Here is an 18,124-nt window from a genome sequence, read left to right as displayed (position 1 = left end):
GCCAGTCCAACTCACAAACCAGTCTCACATCCTGAATCCAGCCCAGAGGGCTGGTGTTGTGGGGCATTGCATTCAGTGCACACGCTGGACTGGCCACATGTGCTGCTTGCAGTGCATGCATCAGCTCTAGCCCCCCACATCACAAGCAGCATATGCCAGCCCTAGCCTCATGTGTGGCATGCAGCATATGGGACTGGTTTGGTGTGCACACTACACAGAGTACATGGGGCCAGTCCAGTGTGTGCTGCCTATGCTGGACCAGTCCTGTGCACTGGCTCTAGCATGCAGGGCTGGTCTATGGGCCTGATTTAGTTTAGCCCCAGCCCCAGCATTCCAGAATGGTCCAGTACAGGGGCTGCATGCTGTGCATGCTCCAGACTAGGTTCGCGCTATGTGCAGCTTGTGCCAGATGTGCTCTATCTATCTGTGGGCTTGGGACCAGTGTGTGCTGCATATGGTGTGCCAGTCAGACTCACAGATAGCACTGTTGGCCTGATGATAGGGCTCTGTGGGCCAGCTCTGACCAGCAGCCTAGGAGGTTGTACCTAGGAGGCTGATGAAGTACAGTTCTGTGAAAAGTAGTTTGTAAATTCCCTTTGTGGATCAGGCCTGAAAGATTAGAGACATGTGTTGTTATCTTTGATAGATTTTCAGTGTGCACTCATTCTGGTGTGCAGTTGTTCCTTGTTGTCTCCTATGTATTTCCCATCAGGGCACCAAGTGGGAAACTGCACCTCCAAGTGCCCTGATGGAGATATGTATTGTATTGTGAAGATATCTTCATACTGGAGATATTGTCGGCAGGTTTTGCATGTCTTGTCATGGAATGGTCTGGATCCGTTTGGTGTGTTTTGGGCTGTAGGCAGTTGGCTTCTGATGATGAGGTTAGCGAGGTTCAGTGCTTGTTTGAATTTACAAATCACTTTTCACAGACGAGCCTATGAACCGCACTTCATCAACCTCCGAGGTTCAGAAACTCATGGACTCAAAATAGACACTGGAATTCTGACACACTACAACCTGCCGGACATCTGACTCCCCAGGTACCTCTCCACTTTTACCTGCGTTGCTACATCCCCCTTCCCCACCACACCCCAGCCTGTCCCTCACCCCCTGACACCTCCATTTCCATTTTCACTGACTGGCTTTCTTTCCTGCATTGCATGCCAGCCTCTGGGTTCTTTACTATTCCTTCCATCCAGGAACAGCACACACACCAACTGCAGGTGCTTCCTCAACCTGATAAAGGGTTTTTCAGCCCAAAAGCTTGCTAAGATATATTTCTCCAACTATTCAGTTAGTCTACTAAAAGATACCAGATTGACCCAAATAATCTTGTCTGCCAGTGTCATGTCCTTAGACCAACACCCCTAGCACCTGTCCCCATTCAGCTGATGGGAAGGAGGCAGGGCAGGGCACATCTAAGCCCCAGGGCAGGGGCTGGCAGGGAGAGTTCTTTGGCAGCTGCTGGAGAAGAAGCTCCTGCAGGAAAGGAAAGAAAGTCTCTGGTTTTTGACATTTTGGCTGCCTGAGATGCTAGTGCTACTGTGCTGCTTACTTACCTGTTGTTATTTAAAGTGATGGACTGAACTGAGGCTGTAGGGGAGGAGGAGACCTCATTGGGACACAATACCATGTTGTGTAGAGGCCCCAGCGCCAGTGAGGGTGAGCCTTAACACACATACAAAGTCACACATGTCACAAGTGTTGCTTATCAGCAGCTTGAGATGCAGTTTCCCAGAAAACCCTGCACCAATCTCCTTGAAACTTGACAGGCTTTGTGGCCTCTGCAGGGGCTACCATCCCTGCTGTTTTCATTTGAATCAGGCAAGAAATAACAGTTATAGGCAGTTTCATGTTTCCCCATTATAGCCTATGGTCGAAACGTGTCGAAACTGTTTCGATTAAACAAACCGGAATTGTTGCTTTGAAACAAAATGAAACATCAAAAAGAAACACTGTCCCTTCAAAACAGCGAAATGGGAGTCAAAACAAAATGGTGCTGTTTCACACAGCCCTAGCAGACAGTCCTTATTTTTCCTTTTATAGATAGAATTGAAAGATCGATTTTTTTCCCGCCCCCCTTCTTTCACTTAGTACTTGTAGCTTTCCAAGCTTTTCTCAGCAAGCCTTGTTAAACCCCATAAACACAGAATAGCTGTTTCTGAATGGATGGAACACAGGCCAAGGAGTCAGGACATCTGGGTTTAGCTCTTGACACTGTTTGACACATAGTGAGATACTGGGAAATCATTTAACCTCTCTCTGTCTTGACTAAACACTTTGTAAAAAAAAATCACTGTCTTGTCAGATCCATTATGAACATCTGGCTTGCTCCAAAACATGAAAAGCAGCCAAAAGCAATGTGAAGGGAGTTGCGTGGCAGGGGGGCAGCCCAGGGGGTTTCTGGCAGAGGGGATTGCCCCCCTGCCCAGCAACACCTGGTGAGTGGGGGCTTTTTTTTTTTTTTTTTTTTTTTTTTTTTAGAGAGTCAGGAGCTGGGGTGGGCGGGGCAGCCATGGGGATGCTGGGGGAGCAGGCAGGGGATGAGGTCTGGCAGGGGTTCCCCCCATTGTCCCCTCCCCGCTCCTCCAGCCTCCCCTCCCCTAACCCCTACTTACCAACTCAGAGTCTGGGTCCAGTTCCCTGCTGCAGTGGGCAGGAACTGCCTGAATCACTGAAGCTGTCCAAATCTTTCCCGAATCCATTTGGAGAGTTTCGATTTGATTCAGACCTTTTAACTGGCTCCCTGATTCAATTTGGATATGGAGATTTGGCCACTAAATTGGGCCGAATCTTCTCTGAATCAAATCAGCACCCAAAGCTTTGCATGGCCCTACTAGCTTATGGCCTACTTTCCCCTGCAGAAAGACCTGCAACTTCTGTGGGTGGGTCTTTGGCTCAAGGATTGGACTCTTAAGTCACCTCAAGACCCATCACTGAGTTGTGGTAGAAATCATCTTCAAATCAAGGGATTGCTGACAACAATGAAAAAAGGGGTAAGCATAATGCTCCCACATACGCGAAGACTTCCACTGATTTTAATAGGCTTTGCCATATGCTCAGTCTGAGGTGACCCAGACCTTTCACTGATGTTGCATTGGGGTTGTGCTTTTCCGAGTCTGCAGATGTTGATTTGGGTGAGTGGTTTTATGCAAACGCTAGTCCTTTGACGTTTTCATGCTATATGCAGAATTTTCTTTTAAAGTCACATTAACAACATTTATTGGAATTAGTACCAACTTTTGGGCATAGTTATTGCAACCTACTATTATTATCTTTCCTGTTATTATCATTACTACTGCTATTACTAAGCAAACTTTCATAGTGAACCAAAAACTGAAAATTGAGCACTACTTCCTAGCCCAGCAGTGTGAGAAAAAGAGAATAAGCCTAAATCTGTTTAAGAGGAGAAGAAACCTCTTAAAAATTCTTTATAGAGCTAATAAAGCGTTCTGGCTGATTCAGTGTTAGCTGCTGACATCAGAGACATCAGAATGCTCCTCAGTGCACTGAGGTGGTCCATAGGGTTATGAGTAAGAGTTACTCATTTTCTAGAATGGGAAAGCATTTTCAAAGGTTCCTGTTTGTCATTATCTTCATATCTCTCCCTATGCATGTACATGAAAAATATCTTTGTCTGGACTTTATGGGCTGTCTTATTGTAACAGCTGAGCTGAGATGTCCAACAGTGATGCATTCTGAGTGTCAGCAGTGAACCTGGAACTGGCTAAAAGATTTTGTAGGAGCTATAAATTCTCTCTTCCCAAAGGTTATTTCCATTCATACACTGTGCATGTGGAACTTACTTCTATGGTCAGGTCAGTGTTTAAGGTTTTCTTTGTAACTTTCCATTCTAAAAAGTAAATTGAAATCCTGTTCACCTATTAAATTTGATGGTCCTGTGCATGGGTACAGTATTTGTTTTCTTTGGGATTATTTTCTGAATTACAGTTTTCTTGAAATGACTGATGGCATTAAGATGTCAAAAAAGAACAAAGTCCATCAATGGCATATGGGCTGGTGCTTTACAGCATATATATTAAGATAGGTACTAACACAGGTTTTACTTTGTTAAATGGTTCCTTTAGCATCTTTAGACAAAGTCTAGCATTGCTTTAGGTTACAAACTTGTCACTGAAGCCTGTAGGTAGTACTTCTACACATAACCTATTACTAGTTTAATTTTTATGGCATTATGGTGTTTTGATAATGTTTCCTTTAGCTCCATTTATTCTCGGAGAGTTTGCTTCCTATTGGATGAAGTCCTAAAGATGTTTATGCAGGTGGCTAATTTCTGAAAAAAGTAAGTATTCACTGTGCAAATGAGACTAAGCATGAGTCCCATGGCAACTCAGCCTCCTCCTTGGGCTGCAGCTGGATGTAGAAAATGGAATGGAGATGTGACTGGGCTGCCCCTCAGAGGAGGTGTAACTGCAGGATCTTCACATTAGGATGATCCATGTGGTACAGGCTGCTTCCATTGTTCCCAGTGAAATCCTCTGGTTCACTGTCACCTTGACTAAGTAACTCAATTTTTGTGTGTTTTGTGTCTTCTAAAAGTAGGGATGGTGACATGTCTCCACTTTAGTCAAGAACTTTGGAATCTAGAGGTGAAAGATATTCAAGGGCAGGCTGAAAGATCTAGACAGGAGACAGGGTAGATTAGAAGCGTTTATTTGGGAGAAGAGAACACCAAGGGGGAATTTGATAAGAGTCTTCAAATGAGCCTTCAAAGAAGGGCCTATCCTCCACAGTGGACACCAACTAGGAGCAATGGCTTCAGACTTCAGGAGAGAAAATTTAGGTTGGAGATTAAAGAGGTATGAAAAGTTTCAAAGCATGCATCTCCTCTGACTATGAGGGTGGTCAAGTATTGAATGAAGCTATCTAAAGAAACTGTAGAATTTCTATTCCTGGAAATTTTCAAGAGTAGGTTATACAGACACTTGACTCGGGTGGTATAGTAAAGGCTGATCCTGCCTTGGGCAGGGTGCTGGGTTAAAAGACCTCATGAGATCTTTTCCAGACCTACTTTCCTATGATCCTATGTCATACAAGTGCTGAGAACTGTCATTCCTTCAGTCTTGCTGCAGCTGTTCTTTATGCAAACAAATCTGTTTTTAACTGGACCATCTCATATATTTTCAAAATGGGGCTTGCAGCTGGCTTGTACTGCTAGATTTTCAGATGGAGGGCCTGATTTTTTGTCTTCTGGTTGGGTTATAGGAGATATACTAATGATTTATTTTAGTAAAATGCGTAATTTCTGAATGTATCTGTTTATCTACTTCCTGTGCTTTTCCTATGATTCCAAGGAGTTCAGCATCACAGGAAAATACAGGATGGTCTCTGGAAAGGCAATAGAAAAATAATTAAATGAAGGGGGGGGGAAAAAAGTCCAGAACCCACATTTGCCAGCAAATTAGTAGCATGAACTACATAGCTCAGTCAAGGTGTACAGTGTATATTGTTCTTAAGAATATGGTTGTTAATGTGTCATGATAAAGGATAAACAGTTTGTCAGTGTAAGAAACTTTACAATGAGGATACAAGAATAACAGATTGTCATGCACAAAATGGTATGAATCTCTTTGGCTATTTACTTTTCATGTCTCTTTGAGCTAAAGCTCAGGACTTATTTAGATATACTCCTGGAAAGCATAACCCTTCCTTTCCTTCCCTCCCCTTTCCTATAGAAATAAGAAGTAGGTCACTTTTGTAGCAACATTTTAGGGGTTTGAGATACTGAAGAGCTTTGCGCATCCTGGCTGCTCTGCCTGCGCTGGGAAAATTTATCTGGCAGTAGATCAAAGGGAAGCTGAACCATGCCCCTTCCTCCCATTCCCACTTCTGCATTTCCCCTTTTACATTTTTGGCAATCACAAAAAGAGACAAGAGGCAGTTGCCAGCTACCCACTCCCTTCTTTCCTAATTTCCAAGGGGCTAGCTGGTACAGAACTTCCAAGAAACAGTTGGCACAGAACACATGCTTACTTCATGGTAAGAGGGACACTGGCATGTATAAACTTTTTTGTAGTTATAAAAAAATGTTTTGACTGATGAAACAACCAAGGTATTTCAGGTGTCTGGAAATAAGTTGCTGGGATGTTGTGACATAAGGGAAACTGAGACAGTCCTGCTAGACCTAGAACATGTCTTATCCAGAAGCAGCCACAACTGTGCTAGTAGAAGTAGGTTTAACAAGAAAAGGTCAGACACTCCAAAATCACTGGACCTCTTGAAAGAAATTAGCTCCTGTTACCTTGGGGCCCTCACAGCAAGGTGAAGGCAACTTCATCCCTCCCACCTCCATGTAACCTGGTGTCCTGTACCAGCTGACAGACCAGTTGGATTGATGGTAGCCATTATGGTCTAGACTGCTATTTGAAGCAACACCTGAAGCAGAAACGAGGAAAATACCATCAGCCCCAGAGGCTTGTGAAATTTTGTGAGCAATAATTTTGCCTTGAGCCTCCGTATCTGGTTTCCTTCAGTATTTTTCTCTGCCTTCCCTTTGTTTCCATCTCTTCTCTTGTCTCTTCTCTCTCATTTTTCCCCTGGAGTGGTACCTCTCTTGCATCTTTTACTTCAGCTCCACTTATCCATCCATTTACATAGACCAAAGAGTTATTTGTTAGTACTGACTTTATATACAGGTGGATCTAAGCTGTAATCAAAAGTGTTCAGCACCAGCAGAATTGAGCCATTCCTCTTAGCTTTTGTAGTCTTAGCTGCTCATTTTGTAGTACCAACTGGCTAGAATTACAATCATGCATCAAGAGTCTGTCTGAGATCAGAAGGAATTTCAGGATACTGAAAATGATGAGTGGGTACCAGAGAAAGTGCCAGGTCTTTGCAGTAACCTGTGTGCCCCATGAAGTGACTGTAAACAAAAGGAAGTTACAGGGATAGCAGGAAGGAAAGTCAATAAGAGAGTGGAGCTAGTAGGGAAACAACTTTGCCTAGAAGTACAGACTATATTTTTTTGAGTCATAAAAATGCTATGTGTAAAGTACACAAGTGTGTGATCTTGGAAACTCTTCACTGATGCATGTCGGCAACTTTATCAAATGTTTTCAGTATTTTCAGCAATGGGATAAACTCACTTGACAGCCTAATCCTTAAATGGCCTGGTCCAATTCTCTTTTACTGACGCATTCTGGAATGTTGCTCCTGACTTCAGTTATACACAAAGGGTGCTGGCAAAATTAACTTTTTCTTTTCTTTTTTTAAAACTTCATAATATTAATGAATCCGACTCATAAAATAACAGATTTAACATTGAAAAGCATTTCCAGTCTCCCCAAATATATACACACAGACAGACATAAATTGTCTATGAATAGTCCTGCCACAATCTGAAACAATATCCACAGAAGTCTTGTGTTCCCTTCCTCTCCTCCTCTCAGCCAGTATTTCTTCATTTCTATATGGTAATTCCCACCTTTGTTTCCCTATAACTGCAGAATACCAACAAACCTCATTATTTTCTTTTCATTTCTTCTTTTAGTTTTTAAATTTATTCTTAAGTGTTCATTCATGGTATTTGCCCATCAATAGTCAAAAAAAGTTTCTCAAATGTTTTGGTTCAGAGATATAAGCTTCTTTTTTTTAGAAAATTCCAAAAAAATCCACCAGATTTCCAAATAAGCATCTTTTGCCTTTTCCCTTGTAGAACACTGATTTGATAGGGCAACTTTTCCATTACTAAAATGTCCTGAACTTTTTGAAATCAGTTAGTGATTCTAAGGGTGTCACTTCTCTTCCAGGCTTTTGCAACAGTAATTCTTGCAGCTAGTAGAAGTGATCAATTTCTTATGACACATATACGTTGCAGAGTTCTGAGGAAGGTTGAATAAGAACATGAAGGGGTTATCTGATAGTTGGCATCCTGCTATTTCTTTCAGTACATCTCCAACCTTCTTCCAAAACAGTTTCTTGTGGTAGACATATTGCAGAATTAATCTTCCCAACTGACCATACTCCCTCCAACATTTGCCTGTTCCTGTATCATAAATGCATTTAATTTTAAGTGGGGTGAGATACCATCAATACAGGAAATGAACATAATTTTCTTTTATTACTGTGCAGATGGACATGTGAGAACCATTATTTCAGATGGTATCCCATTTTTCACTCATTTCTGATCCAGTTTTGTTAACCCACTGTCAGGCTGTGGCCTTGAACCCAGGGCTTTGGCCTGCTCAGCATAGCTGCTCCTGGACTGCTGCTACCTTGGCTGAGTACTTAGGTGGATGCAGGTGATTGGAACCTTCTTCCAGGGCCTCACCACCCACCCACTCTGCCATGGAGTGGCTGGCCAGGGTCAGCTGTTCCGTCACCCCTTCCTATAAGAAACCCTGTCTTGGAGAAGGAAGTGTCTGGGCAACAGGTTCAGTCTTGTACTCAGGCTGCTTTGCCCTTAGATTGTACCTCTCCTGGCTCGCTGATAGGTTGTCTGGCTGTCTGACTTGGCTTGCCCACAGACCCTGAGTTTGGCACGACCCTTTTGCGCCCTAACTGGGCTCCTGATTTTATCTCTCAGATACCTGGCCTGCCCTTCTGACTGTGGACTCTGCCCAACACTCTGGATTTCTGATCTGGCTCCAGAGATTGATGTCCTAGCTTCTGGCTTCCTGGCTCCCCTATAGTCAGGCTCTACATATTCCTTCTGCTCCCAGTTGCTTCTCCAGACCCTGGGTAACTCCCTGACCTGGATGCCCATGACCTGCTGTGACACCCACCTTGTATGAACAGGTTTTTCTTCTATATGACTATTTGCTTTATATAACACAGGCAATAGTCCTGTATGTTTAATAGGTGTGACCAATATTTTCCCAAATTCTGTCATATTTCTACTAAGTTACCTTTCTGTAGGAATGTGTTGGAAAGTGTTTTAATTGCAGGTATTGGAAAATGGGATTTTCATGTCATCTATAGTATGTTGTATTTCTTCACAAGATCTAACTATATATATTTTTGAATAACTGTTCTCGGTGTCATGATAGACTACAAAATGTACATGAGCCACCAATGCGATGCCGTAGCTGGCAGAGCTAATCAAACACTGGCCTGCATCTACCGAGGTATCTCGAGCAAGGCTAAGGATGTCATCCTCCCTCTCTACTTGGCCTTGGTGAGACTGCAGCTGTGTCCAGTTCTGAATGCCGCACTTCAGAAAGGACGTGGAAAAGGTCAAGAAAGTCCAGAGGTGGGCCACACGCATGATTGGAAGCCTAGAGACTAGGTCACATGAGGAGAGGCTGAAACACTTGGGGACTGTTCAGCCTGGAGAACAGAAGATTTGGTGGCAGCCTGTAAGTATATCAAGGGCATACGTCAGGGCCTGGCGGAGCATCCGTTCACCAAGGCCCCCCAGGGGAGAACAAGAAATATGGGCACAAGCTGATTAAGGAACACTGCAGGCTAGACGTAAGGAAAAACTTCTTTACAAGTTGAATGCTGAGGGTTTGGAACAGGATCCCCCACCAGAGGTGGTGCAGTCATCCACCCTGGTGATCTTCAAAAAGCGTCTTGATGCCCATCTTGCTGGGGTCATCTGATCCCAGCAGTCTTTCCTGCTCAAGTGCAGGGGAGCTGGACCCAATGATCTGCAAGGTCCTTTTCAGCTCCTAACAACTCTGAAACTATATGATAATAATATGTTTCCAGTTATTAGAGCTTTCTAATAAATTATTAGGATGAAATTCAGTATTATTACATATAGGTGGTAGGGTGATGGTTATGAGCTTAATTTGTTATATGTGTTATCTCAAGTTTTCATTGTTGCCATCATAAAGGGGTGATCATATAGACTTTAGCCTGGAAGGTTTCTTTAGCCATAGTAGTATGTTAAGATTCACTGCTGGATGGTATATTTGCTGTATTTCTACCCAGCACTTACTGTGAATTGGTATAATCCAATACAACAAACGTCTAAGTTGGTTGGCTTGGTAGTAATATTTAACGTTTGGAAGCATCAGTCTCCCCCTTTCACTAAGGTCTTTGCAGGATGTGACTTTTAAATCTAGGTTCCTAATTTTCCCAAATAAATTTATTTATCATAGTCTGCCATTCATCTAAGATTTGTTGGCAATATAATAGACAGAGTTTAGAACAGAAACTCAATTTGGGCTAAAATAGTTGTTTTGACTGATGCACTTTTATCTAACTATGAAATTTCAAATTTTGACCAATTTTCTAAGTCTACTTTGATTGTTTCAATTAAAGGAATATAATTAAAACTGTAAAAGTCTTGCTATTTTTTAGTAATATTCATACCTAAGTATTTTAATGGAGTTACCTACTTATATCTATAGCATTTTTTAAAATCTCTTTGTGTGTCTGGTTCTACACTAATGTCTAGGAGTTCTGTTTTTTTCCCCATAGTTAATTTTAAATCCTGAAACGTTGCCATATTTTATTTCTTTTTCAATGCCAGAAGAGGAAATGAATGAAGAACATGGGTTTGAGGGAAAGCATGTGAAGCTGAAAGCTTTGCATGTGTCAGTATTGTTTTATTTAATGGCCTCAGCACCTGTCCAGTTCTATTCTTGAAATGACACTAATTTATTGTTTTTATCGGTAAATGAAAATAATGAATCATTTGTAATTGAATAATAAGAGGAAGGATTTACAATGTGGTAACAGAAACAATTTTGGATTAAACTTTAAAACTTTCACCTCTCATTTGAAGACTTGTCCAAAGTAAAAGCCAAGTTGTTTTCATTAAGCTAGTTTCTATTTCCTTTTTTTTTTTTCCCCAAGGCTTCTTAACCTAGGGCATAGGTCCTAGGCTCAGGTGAGGCAAAAGCTTCTTCCTCTATTCACTCCTTGCACTTCAAGTCCTCCACACCCAAGGGCAGATGCAGAAGAAGGGTGGTGGTGTGGTCCCAACCCTCTCTTGGACCATGTTATAGGAGCAGCAATTGGAGTCTTTTTAAAAATCCCTGAATCAGGTAAGAATTCCTGCCCCCACTCCATGCTCAGTGGAATGGCCCCTCTCCTCCCTTCCTCTCCTGTTCTCCCCCTTCCCCTGCCTGCTGCCTTTGGCTGTCTTCAGTCACTCCAGCTCCAACCCTGAGCCACTCCAGCCCAGCTGCACTGGGAGCTGGGCTCAGTCCAGGACAACAGCAGTGCAAGCGATAGCTGGGTTCCTTTTCCCTGCCCGGTCCCCCTGGGTGTCCCCTGCAAGGATGGGGGCAGCCTCAGAGAGGGGGAACCCACCCATTGCTGCTGCCACTGCTGCCATTGTCCCTGATGGAGCAGCTCTGAAGCTCCTGCCATGCCTGGGGCAGTTGGGGACCATGGTGGGTGAGGGGGGAGAATTGAAGGGGACGTGACACTGAGACTGGAGGCAAAGGGAGCGGGTCCCTCTGCGGGTGGAATTCTTACCTGCTGCAGGGACTTAAAGTTCCCAGGTGTTGCTCCAGTGGTGTATGTAGTATGCCTGTCCTCTGTGTGTGTGTGTGTGTGTGTGTGTGTGTGTACGTGTGCGTGTGGGCTAATGACAAAGGGGGTGGGGGAAGCTGGGAACACGTATGCAGTCTACCCCACAGTAGCTACTCCCATACTGCTCCCCTTCACCAAATCCTGGATCTGCCCCTGTCTACACCTTCTGTTTCTTTCTGCTAGAAGTGCCCTTATGCCCCTTTCATGCTGCCCTCTCCTATGTTGTAGGTGGATTATAATGTCTGTGTTGGTTCAAATAAAAGGGAGGAGGAAAAAATATTTTTAATATGCTTGTTTGTCTCTGAAAACAGAGGCCAGCAAGCAGCCGAGCATCGGTAGTTTCCCATGCCTTGTTTGAGTAGGACACATCATAGACATAATTCATTTCTAGTCATATATACAAATATTTCATATTCTATTTTATAGCTTCCACTGTTGCTAATACTAATGAAGTGGCAGCAGGGAAGAATCATGAGCTTGAGATTTTCCTATCTACTTGGTTCTGGCTTCTGCTTCTGTGTAATGATTTTCCTGTGAGATTTTTAGGAATACGCTTACTGCTAAAACAGGGCTATCCAACTTTTGGGCAGTTGGAGGCTGCATGCCCCACAGGCTGAAGATCCCCAGGCTGCATGCTACATGGGCCACATGCCACAGGGGCCACTCTTCTGAGGTTCCCCCATCGTGTAGCCCATCTGTGCAGCCTGAGCAGCTGAGTTCTACTCCCAGATACACATGTAGTCTTGCTTCTTCCCCCACGGCTACACGCAAAGCATGGCCAGCACAGACCCCTCCCTAGCAATCCTGCCTCTGCTGTTCCTCCCTGCCCCCCATTGAGCAGGGCAGGAAGCAGAAGCCAGAAGAGAGCCCAGAGTTCCTGTCCACTATAGCAGCCAGAGCAATGATGGGAGCCAAGGGCCAAGCAGGAGGAGCCTGTGGACTGCATGCAGCCTGCCTTAAAATTTTCTCCGTTTTTCTTCATTCTTTTTATTTCTACTTGGCAAATTCACTGTTTAACTTCTTTACAGCATTGATTTAATGACACACATTTTGATTTTTTGTATTGTCTGTCTCTTCAGCAACGTTATATGTTCCATTTTCAGGAAAAGCAAGGGCAACATTGGACCCCTGCTAAACCTGATGGGACAACTGACAACCGGCGCCCAGGAAAAAGCCAACCTATTAAATGGGTACTTTGTGTCAGTCTTTCATCAGTCCCATGGGACGGCCCTGCCCACTACGGGACAGGGGGGCCTGGGTGAGGGAGATTCCCTGCCCTCCATCAATGCTGACCTCATGAAGGAACACCTTGAGAGGCTGGACACCTTCAAGTCAGCTGGCCCTGACAGTCTCCAACCCAGGGTACTCAAGGAGCTGGCGAGCATCATAGCCCAGCCCCTGGCACGGATCTTCGAGAACTCCTGGCACTCTGGTGAAATGCCTGAAGATTGGGAGAAGGCCAGTGTGGTGCCTATCTTCAAGAAAGGCAGGAAAGTAGATCTGGCAAACTTACAGGCCCATCAGCCTGACCTCTATCCCAGGGAAAGTCTTGGAAAAGATTATCAAAGAGGCCATTCTCAACAGACTGGATGATGGCAAGTTCCTGAGGGATAGCCAGTACGGGTTTGTTGCGGGTAGGTCTTGCTTGACCAACCTTATTTCCTTTTACGACCAGGCGACCTATCACCTGGACAAGGGAGAGGAGATTGACGTCATATATCTTGACTTCAAAAAAGGTATCCCATGATCACCAATTGGCAAAACTGGCCAACCATGGCCTCAGGTCCACCATGATCAGCTGGCTAGGGAATTGTCTCCATGGTCAGACCCTGAGGGTGGTGGTTGACGGAAGTCAATCGTTGTGGTGCTCTGTGATCAGTGGGGGTCCCCCAAGGCTCTGTCCTTGGACCTATCTTGTTCAACATTTTCATTAATGATGTGGAAATTGGAGTCAGAAGTGGACTGGCCAAGTTCGCTGATGATACCAAACTCTCGGGTAAAGCATCCATACCCGAGGACAGGACGGCGATCCAGGCTGACCTTGACATGCTCAAGAAATGGGCGGATGAGAACCTGGTGGTGTTTAACACCGAAAAATGCAAGGTTCTCCACCTTGGAAGGATAAACCTGCAGCATCCTTATAGGCTCAGCAGTGCTATGCTGGCTAGCACTACGGATGAAAGGGACTTGGGGGTCATGATTGACCACAAGATGAATATGAGCCTTCAATGTGATGCTGCAGCTAGTAAAGCAAGCAAAACGTTGACTTGCATCCATAGATGCTTCTCAAGCAAATCCTGGGTCATCATTCTCCTGTTGTACTTGGCCTTGGTGAGGCCACAGCTGGAGTACTGCATCCAGTTTTGGGCTCCTCAATTTAAAAAGGATGTGGAGAAGCTTGGGAGAGTGCAGAGAAGAGCCATGTGTGTGATCAGAGGTCAGGAAAACAGACCTTATGTTGACAGTCTGAGAGCTATAGGACTCTTTAGCCTGGAAAAGTGCAGGCTCAGGGGCGATCTGATGGCCACCTATAAGTTTACCAGGGCTGTTCACCAGGATCTGGGGGGACAATTGTTCACCAGAGCACCCCAAGGGATGACAAGGTTGAATGGTTATAAACTTCAGCAAGACCGTTTCAGGCTGGATATAAGGAAGAATTTCTTCACTGTCTGAGCCTCCAAGGTCTGGAATAGCCTGCCACCGGAGGTGGTTCATGCACCTACATTGAATGTCTTCAAGAGAAATTTGGATGTTTATCTTGCTGGGATCCTATGACCCCAGCTGACTTCCTGCCCCTGGGGCAGGCGACTGGACTCAATGATCTTCTGAGGTCCCTTCCAGCCCTAATGTCTATGAAATCTATTTATACAACCATTAACTGTGTTGCCACATGGACCCTGACAATCTGCATTACAGCCTATATCACTAAAGCTGTAAGGTGCTATAGTATTTAACTAGCCAAATCAAATATCTGAAAAGACCTCATGTAGATGAAACAAAAGTGGTTAACTATAGAAGAAAAAGAAGTGACACACAAGGTATGAAAAGCTTTGGCTTGAGAGTGTTCTTTTTCTAGTCGGCTCAGTAAAGGTGAGATCTGTAAATCTGTTACTACTAATGTAACATATATTTCACTGGTATGGGCTATATCTTATATTTGTGTCATGAGGATGAATTGGGTAACTAATGCTTTTCCATTTCATTGTAAGCATAACAGAGGAACTAGTGGATTGTGTAGTGTTTGAACAGGAATTACAAATTTACTGGTTCCACACACCTTCACTGCTATTTTTTTTAATGTGTTGTAACCAGGGCAACAAACAAATATTTTTAAACAGTCATATTTTCAGCACCAACTTTCCTTCCTATTCAGAAAAAAAATTAGAGGAAAGAATTTTTAGGGAACCATCCTTTTTTATTGGTCCTTTTCTCATCTTTTCAAATTTGGTCTTACTGGTTTTATGCTCTGATGCATTTTCAGGTGAAGGATGTATGTCACTCATGGAGAGACTGGAGTGCTGATTACTTGCTCCATTCTTCCTCTGTGTCTCATAGGGGCCAGGGTAGAGATGGCTGAAATGGAACACAGTCCCAAATCATAATCTTCCCCCTGTTTTTTTCCTGCTGCAACAATTCATTGTCTCAAACAACAGGCTAGACTGTAATATGATAACCTCTCCTGGAATTAGCATGAAATAAAATGAATTATTCTATAAAAAATATGCTCTATAAACTTGTAAAAGTATCGCTGACTGGAATAATAAAGTATGACATCAAAGCATAGAATTTATGTAAGGTATCACAACTGCTTCTTTAGCAGCTGGTGTTTTCCTTGCTAATTTACTTGGTAAAGAAATTTCTTTTTCTGAGGGATATATTCAGCAGAGAAATGTGAAGGGGATTCTTGGGAATGTCCACATTTATCAGGAGGCACTTGCAAGTTTTGGTCCCTAGAGAACACTTATTTTAATTCTCAAACTTAAAAAAAAAATCATATAATGCAAATAAGTTGAAAAAATACAAAACTTATCTTGGTCTTTCTAGCTGTTGCTATGTTTTTGAGTAATACATTGTCTAAGCTATGGCAGTCCTATGATGTATTAAATTAATATATCATAAGAATGCCATAGCTTTGATGATGTATTAATGTAATACATCGTTAAGGTGCCATTGCTTTTATGATATATTACCAACTGGTTGGGTCAACACACAGGAATCCATGTGTAGGGTGCAGGAAAACTGCAAATGTCTCTAAGTCCTAAAAAACAATAAAATGTATCCAAAATATTTTCTACATAAGAACAGTTTAGTTGGGTTTGGAGCCATATGGGTTTTGCAGAAATGATTGAATTGATTGGGGATGTGAGACCTACATCTACACTCTGTTCTGGGTAAAAAAAGTGTTTGAAATGTATGTGAGAGAAAGAAGGAAACAGCCTAATCCTACTCTCATTAAAGATAGCGGCAAAATTGGGCAGACAGGTTTAGAATATCTGTGAACCAACCTGAGCCTCTTTTCAGAACTAATATGAATAAGTAAGGCTCCTTTCCTTTGTTTCGTTTTTGTTTTGAAAGGCCGCATTTTCAAGCCTACCCTATACTATGCACACAGTTCCAATTGACTTCAGTGGAAGCTGTGTGTGTCTGGGAGTCTTCTCTTAATGCATCTGCAATTACTAGTTTCAGCTGGATACAAAAGTGAAAATTCTTCTCTTCTCTAAGACTGGTTATTGCTGTATATATTGATCATGACTGAAATTGGCAAGTAGTGACGTCTTGCAGAAAAGTCTGATCTAACAACATTTCCAGAACAAATTGCATCCAAGGTACCTAAACTAAATTGCTGATGTTTTGAGGTTCTCCCCAAATTTGAAGTAATTTTTAAAAAAAAAGTATGAATTGGTTACCAAATTTGACCATAAAATGTATTAGATGATGAAATAAAATCCCACCCTAGTTTAAAAAAAAATGTATTTTTTTGCCCAACACTATATTTGTTCTTATAAGTATAAAATGTGCTTTGTTTGGGATCCTTCTGTTTGTTGAGAATTGTTGTTAATAAAAATATTTTTGTGACGTGTCAGATTTGTCAGCTCATTATTACTTATATTTTCTAACTTTTAAATTCTTATCCTTTGAAGGTAAGATCCCATGTTAGAAGTCACAGAATTGATTCCCCAAGTTCATTCATTACTAATATATGAGGCTCATTTGTTCCTCTAGTACATTAAAAAATGGGAAGACAGGCACAAGATACCATTCCTTGTAAGGCCAATTGAACCAGGCTCTTAAGAAACCCTGGAGGGAATAAGAAATATCATATCATTTACTTTATTATTATTATCATCTTTGCACTGAAGGACTTAAGTACCTAGTAGAATGTATATCCTTTGTCATATCCTATTTCATGTTACCCTCCCCACTAGGTGACATTAGTAATCTTTCCTTTTTTGTGTTCTTGTGACAAGGTATTTAAGGTATAAGCACTTCTACTATGGCTTTGAACTTACAATCTCTGGGCTGTTGACCATGGACCTTAGCATCCATGCCACCCAGCCCCCATATTAATAATGTAAGTCATGAGTATGTATATTATGATATATCACCTCTCTTTAATTTCTTCTTCTCCCCCCATCAACTAACTTGATAGAATTAAGACCTTCACAAATTCATAGATACCTATGTAATTCTGGGGTATAGTCATTCAGTGCTTTACAAAAACTATAGAAATGGAGTCTGGGTTTTAGCCATGTTGGTCTAAGGACATAGGCAGGCAAGGTTCTTTGGGTAGATTTGATAGCTTTTATTACACCAACTGAGTAGTTGGAAAAAAAGTTTTTTTGCAAGCTTTTGGGTGCAATCACTCTTCTTCAGGCATAGGGAGTCTCTGGTGTTCTGAGACTCCAAGGAATGAGAGAAGCCAAAAGTGTGACAGGACGTCAGTGAGAATGTAAATAGGTGGAAATTAGAAAATAAAAGGTAGAGCAGGGAAGGGAGGGAGCAAAATGAGGGGGGAAAAAGCCAAAGGTGAGTAAGGGAGACTCTACAGTAGTACATTTTCAAGGTCTCAGTACTCTTACTTCTTGGCAGCAGAATCCTGGTCTTTGAGCTAAAGGGGTAATAATAGACCACAGTACGAACATGATCCAGCAATGCGATGCTGTAGCCAGTAGGGCAAATAATACTCTGGCTTGCATTAACTGATGCATCTCCAGCAAAGCCAAGGAGGTGATTCTTCCACTCTGTTTAGCACTGGTGAGAAAGCAGTGGGAGTATTGCATCCAGTTCTGGGCACCACACTTTAGCAAGGACGTGGACAAGCTTGAGAGAATCCAAAGAAGAGCCACCCATATGATCAGAGTCTTAAAAGGTAAGCCATGTGAGGAAAGGCTAAGGGACTCTGGGATTCTTCAGCCTGAGGAAAAGATGGCTGAGAGGGGACCTGGTAGCAGCTTACCACTACACTAAGGGAGTACATCAAGGGCTAGGTGAGCAACTGTTCACCAGGGCACCTGAGGGAAAAACCAGGAGTAATGGCTATGAACTCCTGGAAGATTGATTCAGGCTCAGCATTAGGAAAAGCTTCTTCACAGTCAGGGTGTCCAGACTATGGAAGCTCCCTCCAGAGGTGGTGCAATCGCCTATCCTGGAAATCTTCAAGAAGAGACTA

At 42.9% G+C, this 18,124-nt stretch overlaps 1 long non-coding RNA gene across 1 annotated transcript; it reads left to right on the top strand.

Moving 5' to 3' along the window:
• Positions 1–937: 937 nt before the first annotated feature.
• Positions 938–16,534, top strand: LOC132250823 (uncharacterized). The gene is made up of 3 exons (XR_009462466.1): positions 938–1,043; positions 2,868–10,961; positions 12,558–16,534. It is a non-coding gene; the product is annotated as an uncharacterized LOC132250823 (long non-coding RNA).
• Positions 16,535–18,124: the final 1,590 nt, after the last annotated feature.

This window comes from Alligator mississippiensis, chromosome 5 (assembly GCF_030867095.1).
Source record: "Alligator mississippiensis isolate rAllMis1 chromosome 5, rAllMis1, whole genome shotgun sequence".
NCBI classification, from domain to species: domain Eukaryota; kingdom Metazoa; phylum Chordata; order Crocodylia; family Alligatoridae; genus Alligator; species Alligator mississippiensis.
Note: the sequence above shows the minus strand (reverse complement) of the source record. Positions and strands in the feature narration are given on the sequence as shown.